Consider the following 17225-nt stretch of genomic DNA (forward strand, 5'->3'; position numbering starts at 1 on the left):
CAATCCATGTAAGAGGATGGGAATCCTGTCTTTTTGTATGCTTAGTTTTAATCTTTTTACACAATTTTAACGGTCAAGGGGATCCTTAGGCATTGCTAGTTTGAATTTTCACTTCATAGCCTTGCCTCTAATCAAGAGGAAGTGTAGTGTTCATGGATTCTGCCACTGGTGAATACAAAAATGTTACCTTCTCTCTCTTTATTTATGAAGGATATAGTAATAGATAATAATAAATCTAAACCCATGAAATGACATTAAATCCGGAGATATCTTGGATCTTATTCTATGGCTAAAACAGCCAAGGATGATGGGGGGGGGAACGGGGAAAAAATCACTTAACAGTCGACTGATTGGGCTCCAAATTGTCACCACCATCAATCAACTTGTTCATCTTCAGTTTGGTGGCTTCTCTTCAACACTCTGAGACCCGGTCATCCTTGCGAGTATCACAAATGACATTCCCCGACTACATTATTTAAGCACCTCAGAACCAAGACTGATGACTTAAACACCAAGGGGGGAAGTCCCTTGGCCAGTAGAAACTCGACCCCATTCAAGGTTTGATACCTCAAATCGCTGCTAACACCATGTGTGCAGCCCAGGTGAGGGCATTCAACAAGGTAGGAGGAGGTTTGTTGGGTGTTTCAAAATTGGGATCCATCTTCTTCCTCAACTTGATCAACCCATTTGAGATTGCAGTTCCCACAAGGCTGGCAACAAATCCAACAGCAGCAAATACAACTCCTTTGTAGACAAAAGTACCGAGACGGTTCATCAGGGTATAAGCACCCGGTTCAAACATATGACCTGGTGGACAATTTGCAAAGAGAGCAGGGAGACTTGAAGAAGAAGAAGATGCTGAGGCTGTCGGAGCCAAAAGATACAGAGAGTGAAGTTCAAAATCGAACCGACGACAAGAGTTGAGAAACGAAGTCAAGCTCATTAAGACCAAAATTAGGACGTGTAGACATTTCTCCAACAACACAAGCACTCACCACAACCAACTCTTCCATTAAAACCTTGAAAGGGAACTGGGGATCCGCTGTAACTCTGTCTTTCCATCCACTTAGGAGAAGGCCCAGAACGCCAAAGCCCTTCCATGAATCATCGTTGGAATCGCCATCTCCTCTACCAACAAACCGTGGTTTCCATCGCCATCTCCTCTATCACCACCTCCGCTACCACCAACCCCGTGGTTTTCATCGCCTCCTCCAGCGCATGGGGTGTGAAGTTTGGGAACGTAAAGCTTAGAGGGCTGAAACCGGTTTTGAGGGAACGAAACTACACGTGGTGGTTGAGATCGGAGGCAGCGAGTATCACTCGTGCTGAGCAATTGTCTCGTAACTCCGAGAAACGATACCGAGCCATTGCAGCATTTGATCGATCGAATTTGATTCCTCAAACTCAACTCTACAAAGAGCAGAAGAGAAAATAAGTAAAAATCCTAGGTTATTACTATGCAGAAAAAGAGCAAAGGGACTGCGAGAAATGTAGTTGAAAAGGTTGTACCAAAATCTGAGATAGTATTTGCAGAGATGGAAATTGTTGGGCCAAGACTGAGTAATAGGTTAATTTGGTGATATATTATCAAAAGAAAATAGGGAAATGTTGATACCTTCGAATTATTTGAGAAATTACAATTTTTTTAGCGTTAACTACATGGTTAGTCACTTATCTATTAATTTTGTACACTTTTAGTCACTGATTTCAAAATTTATAAGATATGATCATTTAGGTTTTTATTTAAACAATATTTGATCACTCAGAGCTAACAACCGTTAACAACAGTTAAATATTTTGATATATTCACACATTTTATCATTTTTATTTACATATCCTTTCAATTTAATCATACATTTAATAAATTAAAATAAATTATATATTTTTAAATGAAAATAAAAATAAAATATTTTAAATTAAGTTAACAGTAAAATATATTTAATAAGTTAATATAAAAATATTTTAAGTTAATATATAAAAATTATATTATATAATTCAAGTCACAAGTACCCGGTTCATAATTTTTTATTTTTTTAAAATTTTATTATTTTTGAAAAATTATATAAAAAATTCTAAAAATTTAAGTCTATAATATATATAATCCACACATAAAGTTCAAAAATTCAAATTACATAATTGAAATAAAATTTATTAAAATTTAAAATAAAGAAATATAATTAAATTTCAAATATTTTGAAGTTAAAATAAATATTTTAAAAAATAATTTAGAACGTTAATGTGAAATAATTTAAGAAATTAAGAATTTAGAACGTTATGGTGTCAAAATTTAAAAACTTAATATTTTAGAACGTTAGAGTGAAATAATTTGAGGATTATGAATAAAAATTTAATATAAATAAAAATAAAAATATATAATAAACCGGGTACTGTGTCAGAGGGTACCTGGTTAACAAACATTTTGTGACCCATGCTAGACCCAGAAACTTGGTCGGGTACCCGACCCGAAAAATTGGCTATTTTTATTATAAATAGCTGATACTTTTTAACTGGTTCATCGGGTCGACAAGTCAGTTCAATAGGTTCGGGTGTTTTTGAACAACCTTACTGGCATGACATGTGGCATCGTTCAATTGGATGATTAAATTTATTTTAATTTAGTAAAAGTATGACTAAATTGAGAGAATATGTAATAACAAGGACCACATGTGTGAGTATATAAAAAATATTTAATTGTTGTTAACGAAAGTTAACTCGGGATGACCAAATCTTAATTAAATAAAAATGAAAGTGACCATATCTTAATTAAATAAAAACGTAAGTGGCCATATCTTATGTATTTTGAAATCAGTGACCAAAAGTGGACAAAACTAAAAAATAAGTGATAATAAAATAATTTTCTTGATCATTAAAAGAATTCGAATATAACTTTCTGGTGTCATGATCTGTTATCAATAATTTTGATTATTCTTAAAGCAATTTTATATTATTAAGAATTAAAATGAAGGGTAAACTACTGATTTAATATTTAAATTATTTTTGGTATGTTTTAATACTTAAACTTTCAATTTTTAAATTTATACATAACATTTAGTTTTTATTTTATTTTAGTAACTGCCATTAAAAATTTAATGGTTTAATACATAAACTATCAGTTTTAGTCCGTTTTAGTACCTAAACTTATAATTTTTTTCAAAACTTAACATTAAATTTTGAACAAGGGTTTTAAAATGAAACAAAAAAAACTAAATTTAGGTATAGTTTTGGGGAAATTGAAAATTTAAGTACTAAAATAAACAAAAAATGAGGGTTTATGTATTAAATGCATACTTTACCCTAAAATGAAAGAAAAAGATACAAGGAAAAGTTCACTAATTCTACCTAAAAAAGTTTGTGTATTATCTATTGTACACATATATCAACACAAACACGTAACATTTTTCATTATAAAAGCATATGAATCAATCAATTTCTAGGTTATTGGTTGTTTCTGTAACACCCCAAACCAGTACGATACACAATCGACTTATTAGAATACCACATAGAACCACCGGAGTGGCTAACCAAAATTTTCTTTTTAATTTTTTCCGTTTTAAAAATAACCATTTATAAACACTCATGCTAAAATAAATCAACTACAATTTAATTAAAATAGTTTACATTAGGAGATCCCAAAATAATATTTAAATCATACAGGTCATAGTTTAAAATGAGTTACGACTCATAAAAAAATATACAAATCAAGGTTTACAAGTATACATGCCCTCTAAAGATGAACTCAAGACTTACTTTGCACTATCTAGGCCTAGATCACTGCTGTCAAAAAGCTCTTCGATTAACCTGTGTAAGGAAGCAAATTCCAAACACTTAGTTAACTAACCTAGTGCCACGCTAACAACTAAGCCTTACTAAAAGTGTTCATGTCATGCTCAAGCTAACTGATAATTGCAATAGTGAGTATACTCGAATACTGCACTCTCTACTCTATGGTAGACATCATGTCACAGCTGAGGGTTATTCATCTCGGAGCTCACGCACCCCTCTAGTCTACCAAGGTTGGTTGCCCGAAATCTCTGCACAGTCAACCCCTCGACTAACCCACTCATTGAGTGTAGGACCTTGCGCCCAAGCTAGTTAGCTTTAAGTTCCTCGCACACTACCTAGGATATCTGGACTGAATTTATATTTTGATAATGCTAACATTTTTAAAGGATCTCGAGTGTCCTGATCGTTTCTCGAGCATCATCCAAGGCTATTTTTATGTCATCCTAATTGATCTTGTTTCTAGGTGTAATATTAATATAATTAATATTCTCACTTGTAGTCTTATTTGATGATAAAATGAAGTGTTTGAGGTACCTCGAGTCTAATTCCCTTAAAAACTGACATTTTTGCCCAAAACAGACTAAAAGTATTGATACTAGCCCAAGAGTATCAATACTCCTGCAAAAGTTTGATACTTTACATAAGTACCGATACTTTTAATCATTCTGTTCTGCCCAGTTTCGAAAGTTTCTGAGAGTTTCGAAACTATGACCCAAAGTTCTGATACTCTTGAAAGAGTTTCGATACTCCTACCTAGAAACGAAGAACAAGTATCGATACTATCCCTATAATATCGATACTCTACCTGCAGAAGTCATAAAAAAATACGAAAAACTCTATTTTTTAATCCCAAAGACCTTAGTGAGCTTCCCAAACATGCTTAAAGTTTGATTTGATCAACAAATGTCATAATAGAGGCTTCAAACACATTTATCTCTAAAATAAAAATTTCATCATGAAAATGATTATCATGCTTAACTCAAACATTTAAACTATCTTGAGCTTCTAATGACTCACTAAGAGTATAGAACAGTTATAAAGGTGTTATCTTGCTCCTTGGATGGCTAGAAATTTCTCAGCTCACTCAAGATTAACCTTTCTTTTCCTTTAACTCTTAAGCTTCTCTATCTCATTCACTAAACAAAATGAGAAAATGGATTACCAATCCATCTAGGGGTTTAATAACATCTAAACAAACTCCTATAACTTAAAACTTACCTAGAATCCATAGATTCCCAAAAATCTCTCAAGACCTATTTTTGGTTCTATGTATAAAAACTAATAAAATGAAACTTAAAACAAAGCTTGGAGGGTGAAGATTGACATTCTCACCTTAGTTTCACCACACTATACTTGAAATGCTTGAACTCTCACTTGGAATGAAAGAGGTAAGAAAGAAATCATGAAAGAAATAGGAAGAGAATTTGGTAAGTAGATAAGGGGGAGTGATTCATTAAAACATAATATATGAGAGGATTTTCAGCTTTCAAAATTAATCATGGGTAAACTACTTTAGTCCCCCACATTTCTAATTTACACAACACCCATAACCAACCACCAAAACTCTTGGGCCCTAACTCAAGCCAAAAAATAATAAACTTGGTCAACTAATTTATAAGGTCCTTTAAGCACATCTTTGGGTCTCGGGTTGACCCAAACTACTAACATGTGTTTCGGGGTGTTACAACTCTCCCCTCCTAACAAGAAATTCCATCCTCAAAATTTATTTGGATAGAAAAGATTTGAATATTGAAGCTTTTTATATTTCCTCTGTTTCCCAAGTAGCTTCCTCGATCCCTTATTCCTCTATAGTACTTTTACTACATAGATCTTCTTGTTTCTCAAATCTTTCACTTCTCTCTCTACGATTCTAATCGGCTCACCCTCATAAAACATGTCGAGGCTCAACTCAATTTGTTCTAAGGACAGGACATGAGACGGGTCAGAATGAAATCTTCTAAGCATGGACACATGAAACACATTATGAATGCACTCCAACTCTAGGGGTAAGGCTAAAGGATAAGTGACTGACCCTACTCTCTCGAGCACCTCATATGGACCAATGAAACGCGGATTCAATTTTCCTTTGCGTCCAAACAAAAGTACTTTCTTCCACGTGGCACCTTAAGGAATTCCATGTCTCCCACTTCGAAATCAATTTATTTACATTTCAAATCTGCATACGATCTCTGCCTATCTGAAGCCTCCTTAATCCTGTTCTGAATTACCTTGACCTTTTCTTAAGTCTCTCGGATCAGATCTGGTCCCACTATTTTCCCTTCACTAAGCTCAGTCTAACAAAGAAGACTTCTACACTTGCGTTCATACAAAGCTTCATATGGATCCATCTGGATGCTCGATTGATAATTGTTGTTATACGCGAACTCCACCAATGGTATATGATCTTCCCAACTACCCTCAAGATCTATAATAATATACCTAACATATCCACAAGAATTTGAATAATGCGCTCTGACTAACCATCTGTCTGAGGGTAATATGCGGCGCTGAAATGAAACTTGGTACCTAGGGAACTATGAAGAGCTTTCCAAAACTGAGAAGTGAGTCTAGGGTATCTATCTAAGATAAGTCGAGACTCCATGCAACCTCACTATCTCACGAATATAGAGTTGTGTTAGCCTCTCTAAGGTGAAGAACATTATGACCGGTAAAAAGTGAGTAGACTTGGTCAACAGATATACTATCACCCACACAACATCATATTTGTGTCTCGCCGTCGATAATCTCGTCACGAAATCCATAGTCACTCGGTCCTATTTCTACTGTGGTATCTGAATTGGCTGGAGTAACCCTGAGGGAACCTGATGTTCTGCCTTAACTTGTTGACACACTAGACACTTTGCTACAAACTCAAAAACTTCACTTTTCATACCTAACCAAAAGTACAACGGTCAAAGCTTTTGGTATACCTTATTGCTACCAAGATGGAGAGAAAGTGGACTATAATGGGCTTTATGAAGCATATTACTATAAAATTTCTCAACATTAGACACATATAATCGACCTCTAAAATACAATACATCACTATCTCGCACTTCAAACCCTTGGGCCTTGCCATAGTGGACTTGCTCCACGTGAGATCTTATGGTACTATCAGAACTCTAAAGTCTCCTAACTTTACCCTCTAACTTGTGTTCTACTTTAAGCTCGGCTAATAAGCCTCTATCTTTGGATATACTCAGGCGCGTAACAAGGCTCTAAGCTCTGACATTGACTTTCGGCTCAGCGCCTCAGCCACAACGTTCACTTTTTCAGGGAGATAATCGATAACACAGTCATAATCCTTAAGCAATTCCACCCAACTATTCTGCCTCAAGTTTATGTCCTTCTGGATAAGCAAATACTTTAAAATTTTATGATATGTGAAGATCTGACATTTTCCCCCAAACAAGTAATGCCTCCAAATCTTGAGCGTGAAAACAACCACTACAAGCTCTAAATTATGGTGTGGTAATTTTGCTTGTGAGGCTTGAATTGACAATATGCATACGCTACTACCTTTCTATCTTACATCAAAACGCATCTCAGACTATTTAGCGAAGCATCGCTATATACGGTAAACTTCTTTCCCGACTCAGGCTAGGTTAAGATTGGGGCTTGGGTCAACAGGGTCTTAAATTGCTCGAAATTATATTGTTGTTTCTCACCCCCACACAAACGGTACACCTTTCTAAAGTAACTTTGTCATTGGGGCAGCTATCATCGAAAAACCTTTATGAAGTGACTATAGTAGCCCGCAAAACCTAAGAAACTACTTACTTCAGTTACGCTATTGGGTGGCTCCCACTTAAGAACTTCTTGAACTTTATAAAGATAAATTCGGATGCCATCTTATGCCATTACATGCCCCAAAAATGAAATCTTGGATAACCAAAACTTATACTTTTTAAACTTGGTAACAACTGTCGGTTTCAAAGAGTTTGAAGAACTATGCGGAGGTGTCGATCATGCTCATACTCTGAACACGAATACACTAGAATATCATCTATGAAAACCACCACAAACTGATCTAAGTACGAGTGGAAAACTCGGTTCATGTGATCCATGAATGTCGTCAAGGTGTTGGTGAGTCCAAACGGCATTATCAGGAACTCATAATGATTATATCTTATCTTTAACGTCATTTTCTCTATGTCCGCTTCTTTAACTTTCAACTGGTAGTACTCGGATCATAGGTCTATTTTAGAGAAGACACGCTCTCATGAGCTGGTCAAAGAGGCCATCGATTCTAGGTAAGGGACAATGATTTTGATGGTCATTTTATTCAACTGTCGGTAGTCGATGCATAACTCATCGACCCGTCATTCTTCTTATCGAAGAGAATTGACACTCCCCATGGAGAGATACTTGGTTGGATGAAACCTTTTTTTAGCAACTCTTGAATTTAAACCTTTAACTCTTTTAGTTTCGTCGTTGTCATACATAAGGGTAATGGACACCGGAGTGGACCCTAACATTACCTTAGTGCCAAACTCTAACTCTCAATCCAGTGGTAACCCTGGTAACTCCTCAGGAAAAATTCTGGAAAATCTCTGACGATTAGATGTCCTAAATCTGTAGAACTACTTCCCTAGAGTTAACTATATGAGCCAAAAAGGCTTCACAACCCTGATCAGGCATCCTTTGAGCTTTAAGAGCCAAAATAACCTTTGCACCTCTTGGCCTCTCGCCAAACATCACAATCCTAATACCATCATCTTTCCTGAGCTTAAGCCGTCGAAGCTTACACCTAAAACTCACATCGTGCTCTGATAGCCAATCCATACCCAAAATTAATCAAATCAAACCCTAAACCCTAAGCTTAAACCCTATATATATCCTAAATCAACCGAAAAAGTTTCACCTTAAATCTTAGCAAATAATCTACGATGGACCTTATCGACTAGGACATATAATCCTAAAGGACTAGATACTCTGAATCATATATTGAGGTTCTTAGTTAGAATATTTCTCTCTTAAACTAGGTCATAACATATAGGAATGGTTGGATCATGGGTCAATTAATATAGTAATTGGAAGAGAAAACATTTTAAAGGTATTTGAAATCACGTCAATGATGTCGTAATCCTCATGGGCCCGGACTACATACTGAACATCAAATATGGGCTCTATATTGGCTCGCACCCATACCGATGTGGTCGGATGCTTAGCTACTACACCTATGGAAGCCTCTACCCCTTTAAATTGATGGGGCCAACCTCTGCGTCAAAGTTGGTACCACATCACTAACCTCTAGGTACTCTGATAAAATGGTCCCAACAACCTCATCTATAGTAACCTCGGGACCCTTGACAGTATGCCTCCGACCGTAAATTAAATAGATAGGCTGAGATTGTGCCCTCAACGAACCTCCTGAGCTCATTAATGAGGTAGTGGCCAAAGGTATCCTGCGTTGATAAGATCTACCACCTCTTTTCCTTGTTTGATAAATTGGTCTACTATACTGGCCCTGTGAAGTTCTCTAAGAACCCTAAGAGTCTCATGCTATCTTAGATGACTGTGATGGTTTTGATAACTCAGCAGCTCCATTGACTGCTCAGGAGTAGAACTCGTAACTGTAGTTCCCCTCCCTAGCACCCTCTCTAAGGTTGGCCTGGTGGACCAACTCGATAAATCGCTAGGGGGATTGGTGGATAGATAGGTGAGGATATTCTGGCAGAGGCCTTCCCTGAACTCCCTACATCGAAAGTGTTCTGACAATACTAGCATTGGCACGTACCGATTGAGTCAAAAAAACTCTGCCTCGTACTCAAACACAGAACAGTTCCTTGCGTCAACTGTAAAAATTAATCTCTAAGATCATCCATGTGAGCCTCACCTATATACTTCTAGTAAAACTCCACAAAAAACTGCTCCCAAGTAGGTCACTCAGGCTCTATGGACATTTCGACTGTATCCTACCAATCTATTGAGCCACCCTTCAGCAAGGAGGTGACAACTCGACCATACCCTTAAGAGTGAGGTGTAGCTGACGAAAGGTCTCTAAGTCTCCCTCAAACCACTGATCAAACACTACTGGGTCATCGTCTCATGATCCTGAAAGTATGTGGTCTGATACCTCCTGAGTCTCTCAACAGAGGATTCTACAGTGCTATAACAGGTAGGATGGTTAGGTAGGTGAGGCTACTGGAGTCCTAGTATGGTTGGCTATACGCCTCAGGGTAGCAGTCTTCTTTCTAAAGAAAGTTGCCTCCTCAACTCCCACATCCCTGGGCTCCTCAAAATTGTCTCGATAATGAAATCATCATTGATATTGCCCGCGATGAAAGCTATACTCTTGTCCTTACCCTCCTACTATGATAGACTCTCATCATAAATAACTCTGAAAATTTAATCAATAAGAGGAGTTTCCATCACTATATAATCAGAAGGAAGTATCTTCACATCTATAATGCATGTATACTCATAAACTTTTACTAACTCTGACCTACAATTCTTAGGAACTCTAAACTTAACGTTATAATACCACTAAATGTAACACCCTAAACCAGTACGACACTTGACCGATCAGAGTGCAACACGAAATCACTGGAGTGGCTAACCAAATTTTCTTTTAAATTTTTCCGTTTTAAAAATGACCCTTTGTAACCACGCATGCTAAAATAACAACTACAATTTAAATAAAATAATTTACATTAGGAGTTTCTAAAATAATATTTAAATCATACATATCATAGTCTGAAATGAGCTATGACTCATACAAAAATATACAAATTGGGATTTACAATTATACATGCTTCTAAGATGAATTCGAGACATACTATGCACTGTCTAGGTCTAGATCATGCTAAAAAAGCTCATGGACTAACCTACATAAGGAAAAATTCTAATCTAAGTTAAAACTAGCCTTGTCACACTAACAACTAAGTCATACTAAAAGTGTTCAAGACAATCTTGCTCAAGCTAACTGATAATTGCAATAGTGAGTATACTCGTATACTGCACTCTATACTTTATGGTAGACATCATGGTGCACTGAGGGTTCTACCGTTTCCGAGCATCATCAAAGATTATTTTTGTGGCATCCTAATTGATCTTGTTTCTAAGTGTAATATTAATATCATATTTCCACTTGTAGTCTTATTTGATGATAAAATGAAGTGTTGGGTACCTCGATTCTAATTCCCTTAAAAACTAACATTTTTGCCCAAAATAGACTGGAAGTATTGATGCTAGCCTAAGAGTATAAATATTCCTACAAAAATGTCGATACTTTATATAAATACCGATACTTTTAAACATTCTGTTCTGGCAGTTTCGAAAATTTCTGAGAGTTTTTAAACTATAACCCAAAGTTTCAATACTCTTGAAAGAGTTTTGACACTCTACCTAGAAATGAAGAACAAGTATCGATATTATCCTACAGTATCGATACTCTACTTGTAGAAGTCATAAAACAAGTACGAAAAAATCTATTTTTTCAATCCAAAGACCTTAGTGAGGTCCCCAAACATGCTTAAAGTTATTTGATCAACAAGGGTCATAATAGAGGCTTTAAACACATTTATACTCTAAATCAAGAATTTCACCATAAAAATGCTATCATGCTCAACAAACATTTAAACTATCTTGAACTTCTAATGACTTAGTAAAAGTATAGAGGTTATAAAGGCGTTACCTTGCTCCTTTGATGGCTATAAACTTTCTCAACTCATTCAAGATCAACCTTTCTTTTCCTTTAGCTCTTGAGCTTTTCATCTATTCACTAAACAAAATGAGAAAATGGATTACCAATCCATCTAGGGTTTAATAACATCAAAACAAACTCCTATAACTCAAAACTTACCTAGAATCCTAGATCTCACAAATTCTCTAACTAATGAAATGGAACTTAAAACAAAGTTGGAGGGTGAAGATTGACATTCTCACCTTGGTTTCACCACATGGACTTAAAATGCATGAACTCTCACTTGGAATGGAAAAGAGAAGAAAAAAAAAATTGGAAGAAAGAAGAAAAGCATAGTGAGAAGAAAAGGGGGAGTCGTTCACGTAAAATCATAATATATGGCAGGGTTTTCAGCTTACAAAATTAACCATAGGTAAACCACTTTAGTCCCCTAAATTTTAATTTACACAACACCCATAACCAACCACCAAAACTCTTGGGCCCTAACTCAAGACCAAAACGATAAACTTAGTCCACAATTTATAAGGTTCTTCCTAGAAGACGATGACAAGCTAATTTGGTCTCCAACTTCACCATCTTAACAAAAGATGCAAATTCCATGCTCTATCTAGCCATTAAGAGAGCCCCCCCCCAGAAAACAAGAGCTTACATTCTTAGAACACAAGACATCATTATATATAATCATTATGCACACCTTATATAGCTTTTAACACAAGAATGAATCCAATGGATGTATGAGTTACAGTAAATCTGACCTCTCCAACATAAAATGCAAGAACCACTCTATAACTCTTCTATTCTCTTCTATTCAAAAAACACAACATTTTAACACTGAACAGACAATTACAAAGATCCCCAGAAATCATTGTTAGCCTAATTGTTTCAAGTTGTGCTGAACTGATGTACAATGATTAAAAGGTACATTTGGCTTAGATTTAAAAGCAAATCGGATGATATAATAATGCTAAAACTCTAAGCGTCCTATTTTGGGACCTTTCATTCCACTGCAATTAAAAGGCGAAACTACCGCTTGGACCATGACTCATCCTACATATGAGAATATCAAGTTTAGAGAAAAGGAAAGAAGGAAAATGGTTCTGCACGTAACCACGAGGAAGCCAAATATTTTCACAGGCGATTTCATGATAATAAGGAGTTTCAAGATGTAATTATTTATGAGAGCAACCTATGGCTATAGCTAACAAAAATAGGAGAACAAGATAGCAACACATACCCCAGGTTTCAGTAATTCTTCCACGATTTCTTGAGCATGCCTAAGCCTTATATCGAAACATTAGCCGGTAAATCATCTTCAATTAGATGTGGAGTGGCTCATTCAGGTGCTCATAGCCAGGTCTACCTCTGAGCTGCTCTTCCTAAAGATGGCAAATTATTATCCAAAACCGTCTGGTTTTTATGTTGAAAGAAAATAAAAGAGAAAAAATGGATTTGGGGGCGGGGGTGCTTTGGCTTATCAACCAGAAATTCATTGCATGATTGTCAACTTCAGCTGAATTTCAATGAGGGATAGCAAACACTATCAGAACTTTACAGCAACAAGAGTACTTTTCTAGCTTACCTTGTCTGGATCCTTTATTGATACTTTTGCCTGACGTATACACGGCAACTAGTAGTAGCTTCTAACCCGCTTCAATGAATTGCCTCTAGGCCCTAGAATCGTCCAACAAAATGAACTAGAGTAACAAGTACAAAAATCAGAGTCTAGTCATCAATACTCATAAAACATATGTTCCATTCAATTGAATTATAATATAATTAATGACTAAGTTTTAATCTAATGTATACCAGTTCCATAAAGCTACATTTGGATATGTATTGACAGGAATTTCAAGACGCGAGATCCTCTTAACAGTGTATGAACTAGGGCTTGCTGGTGCACCTTGCAGTCCATCGGCATCCAGAGTTTACTTAGTCTCTGTCAAAAATTCAAAAGGCAAGAGTACCACAAAAGATCAGAAGGCGCAATCCAAATGACTGGGAGTAGCACGTAATTGATAATAAGTTTTAGCTTGAAATACCTCCTTCACACTAACTTGATTTTCCAATATATATTTTCCCAATGCTTCATTAAAGATCAGGTACTAACATGTGACAAAAAGATTCAGTATGTTACGTTAACAGCTTGAATACAAAGTGATAAATAAAGGAAGTTAAAAGTTATACATCTCAGCAACTAAAAATGAAACTGATAAAATGGCTGTCCCTTTTCTATATGTATGGGGTAAGGGGGAGGTAAGATAGTAGGCTACCCCCAACACCAGGTTGAGAGCAGCTTCCGTAAGAGACCTCCGAATTATGAAATGCCCTCCGTGGGACTCGATCCCACGACCTCAAGGTTAAGAACTTGTAGATATTATATTGACCAAAGCCTTCTGCAGTCCGAGTACATTTAACTTGGCATTGTTGGCAACCAATGGATTTTGGACAGAATAAACTTAGTTCTCATGAGTACGTAAGATAATCCATTGTCAAGCAAACTATTGGAGACTAAATAACCTTTGTGTTTAGTGTCATCAATCAGAGACCAAGAGGGTTAATAAGAAACTCATATATTCACCATTTGAAAAGGCTCTAGTGATAATTTGGCTATTTTCCTTGTTTATTGAATTGAACTTGGAAACCAGAGCCAAAAAGAGAAGAAACATATTATTTGCACTATAATATGATATGCATGCACCAAACATATCGAAATGGGTCAAATGTTAGAGGAATGGTACATATAATGTTTGCTCTGGACAATATGAATCTTACAGAACGCAAACAAGTATAGAAGGAAGTAGAGCTAACTAAACTATAATCTCTGACACGGTCTGCATTTTTAAGCAGAATATAATCAGTGTAGGAAATGATTTTAAAGCTCATTTTCTTACTACTAAAGCAAGAGAAACCACTTCAAACTTTTTTTTTGTTGTGATCTTTATAATTTCAGGAAACAGAAAGACTTCAGCACGTTTATGCTTATCCTTTCTGATTTTTAGACACTCAAATTGTAAGGGTATTTACCAGAAACACTCTTAAGCATTCAAAGAACAAAAAGCATAAAATTGTACCAAATGTGACTTATATGCTGGCATGACATATATTGTTCAAATAAAAGAAAGCATTCAATTAACCAACAAAGAATATAAACATACCTCTTGAGGAAGACTATTCCAACTGCCTAATCCAGTACCAGAAATGTTTGACATAATGTTTGAAGAAGCCATAGGACTGGGGCTTCTACGCCTCATCCTGTCAAAGTCACCAAAACCTTGGTTGGACATCATTCCAGAGACCTGAAATATCTCTGCATATGAAGACCATATATAAAACAACAGATGAAGCCATAAAACCATATCAATGCATGAAAGCAGTATAGCACTGAAAATCAAATTAGAAAGACATAAAAGGACCACAACGGATAATGAAGGTTGTAAAGTACGGATAGAAATAGAACATTAACCACAAGTAAAATAAAACAATCCCCATTAATTGAAACAATTAAAGGAAAACCTTACAAGCAAGACATGAGCTTTAAAGCATCATATAAACTTATGTTGAAGCTAAACAAAGAAAATGCACAGCTTCAGATAAATTATTTCTTATCCCAACTAATCAAAGGTGGTCAACTCAATATCCTTGCACTCAGATTAAGCATCAAAAGATATTATGAATTCAAACATGGAGCTTTAAAGCATCATATAAACTTATGTTGAAGCTAAACAAAGAAAATGCACAGCTTCAGATAAATTATTTCTTATCCCAACTAATCAAAGGTGGTCAACTCAATATCCTTGCACTCAGATTAAGCATCAAAAGATATTATGAATTCAAATTTACCAAAGCTATCAAGCAGGGCTTTTTTGGGGGTGAGACTTTCACGAGATAACTGAATTTCCAGTCACAATGCCACTTCTTTTAAGCTAGCTTCTCATAATCATACTTTCTTCTCGAGAGAGGTAAGTAACTTGAAATGCAATAAATAAGCTTTCGGAATTAAAAACTTAAGAAGCTCTTTGAAATTGAATGCATCTGTGACAGATATATAGCCACTTGAATCAAAAGGGAAAAGAAAAGCACACCATAACCCGGGTAGACCTGAGGCTTTTAATATGCAGTCGAGAATGTTTGCCAGCTGAAGATGACGGCATTTTTATCCTATAAAATCTTAGACAATTAATTCCGGTGTTGAGGCACTATCCAAGACACAATGGTGTGGTGGGAGATGTCAAAGTTTTATTATTACAGCACATAGCTAACGAACAAACATTGGGTTGAGTACATGATCAAGCCAAGACCAACACAAGGTAATAGAAAAGTAAGCACACCCGAACGTCTCATCAGCTCAATCACACTGATCTAACAAGAGTAGTTAAAAATAAAGAAAGGAAAACAGATCCAAGCATGAGAGAGAGTAAAGATGTAACATTGACTTAGCAATCGGCTACATGTTGGAAGGATTTGCAAGAAAGGACTAAGCTTTTGATGCTCCGCCAACAGCTCTGATAGAATCCAAAACCCGATCAGATGTTATATAAACCATAAATATTGGTATTGTTACCATAGAGATAATTGAGATGATTTACCTATCAATGTCAGGGGTGTGTTTCTATATGTGGAGAAGCAGTTCTGACAGGGGAGAAGCGGTGATTATACAGACCTGACAATAGCTAAGGATCCAGGTTGGGGTTGAAGAAATACAGAAGTTCAAGGGAGGCCTGGAAAAAAAACAGCCAACCAAGAAAAGCGTTGGAAAATGAACAAGGTAACACGTATTAAACTGTAGTGCTGACTGCTGGTTGAGTGAGCGGCTGAGTTTGGAGAAATTTGAATGAATGCAGTTAAGTCCTGTAGCATCTAAGACACGTGTCGTACAGTACAAAAATCACAAATGGGCAAGGAATGATAATTTGACAATGATGTCGCCTGCCAGTACTGCCACCGCATCCTTAGTTGTAGATGTGAGAGTTGCCACTTGCTGCATCCCAACACTCACTTTAGGCCAACCAAAATTTACCTCTGTATTTCCTTTGATGAGAGAGGTTCGAAGAAATTTGGAGTAAATCATAAAAATTGAAAGAATATAAATAAAATTGGGTAAACTATATCAATAGTCACTAATCTATTGCTTATTTTCTATTTTGGGGATTAAATTATTTTTATATAAAAGCATCAATTAGAATTGTAACGAACTTATAAAAGCATCAATTAGAATTGTAACGAACTTACAAGTTGGCCTAACTAGCCTTCCTTTCTAAAGGTTCGTCAATTAAATCTCACTTCATTTTGGGTATCAAATAGCCAATCAAATGATATTTAGTTTAACATCACATCATCATCATACTATTATCAAGTTAATCTCCAATAATATATTTGAAACGAAAAATAACATTCAATGCTAAAAAATAACATTTATGAATTTAATGATAAAATCAATAATGACACTAAAGTACAGTGGCTCATAATATCAGAGCATAGAGTTTCCACTCAATCAAGATATCCTGAATAATCCGGCTGATAAAAATTTTCAAATACCAGAAGGGACAAAGGAGCAAAAAGGGCTCTAGATATTGAACAACTGCAACATGATTCTCAAAGACAGTTGAATGAAACAATATGTAGTGTACAATACTATTTTATGATATTAAGTTCCACAGTTCCATTCTAAGACCGAGGGCCAAAATTCAAATAAGGAAAGATTATGTGACCTGAAAAATCCAGGGTACAAGATATCCACTGCAAATGAAGCCATAAGCTTCCCGCACACATCAGAACAAATTTCCTTTTTCAGAAC

The 17225-nt window shown here is 35.9% G+C and overlaps 2 pseudogenes; both read right to left on the reverse strand.

Annotated features, from left to right (window-relative positions):
* Positions 1 to 149: 149 nt before the first annotated feature.
* On the reverse strand, positions 150 to 9166 carry LOC120115230 (annotated as a pseudogene).
* Positions 9167 to 12454: 3288 nt separating this feature from the next.
* On the reverse strand, positions 12455 to 16415 carry LOC120115231 (annotated as a pseudogene).
* Between the last annotated feature and the right edge of the window lie 810 nt (positions 16416 to 17225).

The sequence above is a fragment of the Hibiscus syriacus genome, unplaced genomic scaffold (genome assembly GCF_006381635.1).
Source record: "Hibiscus syriacus cultivar Baekdansim isolate YM2019G1 unplaced genomic scaffold, ASM638163v2 tig00110259_pilon, whole genome shotgun sequence".
NCBI classification, from domain to species: Eukaryota; Viridiplantae; Streptophyta; class Magnoliopsida; order Malvales; family Malvaceae; genus Hibiscus; species Hibiscus syriacus.